Consider the following 1,053-nt stretch of genomic DNA (forward strand, 5'->3'; position numbering starts at 1 on the left):
CGGGGATCGAGCCGGGGGCGGGGCCTGGAAGTGGCGGGACAGGCCCTGGGGGCGGGGCCTTCGGAGGTGGGCCAGGCCTGGAGGCGGGCGCTGATGGAGGACTCGCGCGCGGTCGCCATTTCCGAAGCGGCTGGCGGGTCCCCGGCGCGTGCGCGTCGGCGGCTTGTGCGGCCCTCTCTTTGGGCCACGCCTCGCCCCCCAGTGGCGTCCCCCCCCAGGGGCACGGAGGAAGGAAGGGGCGGGGTCCTAAGGTACCCGGCGACGTCATTCAGTCCCCGGGACTCGAGAGGGCAAAGGGTCCTCTGACCTGGTGTTCCTGCATCCACCCTGGAAAGTGCGGAGGAACAAGGACCAGGTGTTCCCGCCGCCACCTCCAGGAAGCCCTCCTGTGCCAAGACAGCGGTGTTGGCCGGGTATGGGCAGCCGGAAGGCCCGGCGGGGAAGTGGGTGGAATGATCCATTCCTGGTTAATAACTCCACCCGGTTAACCTAAGGCTGGCCACGTCCAGTAGAGGTTGAGTAAAATTCAGTAGGAAACGGGGCAGGTTGGCCGCTGATAGAATGGACCTTGGGAACTGAGGAGAGTCAGACTCCCAAGGCCCAGCAGGGCCCTTCCCTGGTCAGCTACAGGCCTGGCCTGATCCCTGGTGGGCTGTGGGCCCCCTCCAGGCACAAAAAGAGGGGGTAGTAGAAGTGTCTGGTCATTGACTTACAGCCCCAGGAAAGGGGCCGAGTCTCAGCCTCAGCCCTGCCTCCCAGCTGACCTCCCCCTCTCTGGACGCTGTCATAGGCATCTATAAAATCCAAGGGAAGTTTCTAATCTATGATTCTGTTTTTTATTTTAAAACTCTGAAATATGCCAGGTGTAGTGGTTCACACCTGTAATCCCGGGACTTTGGAAGGCTGAGGCAAGGGGATTGCCTGAGCCCACGAGTTTGAGACCAGCCTGTGCAACATGGAAAGATCTTGTCTCTACGATAAATTTTTAAAAATTAGCTGGATGAGGTGGTGTGCGCCTGTAGCTCCAGCTACTTGGAAAGCTGAAGCGGAAGG

This window comes from Carlito syrichta, unplaced genomic scaffold, assembly GCF_000164805.1.
Source record: "Carlito syrichta isolate Samal-C Ts95f unplaced genomic scaffold, Tarsius_syrichta-2.0.1 Scaffold315705, whole genome shotgun sequence".
NCBI classification, from domain to species: domain Eukaryota; kingdom Metazoa; phylum Chordata; class Mammalia; order Primates; family Tarsiidae; genus Carlito; species Carlito syrichta.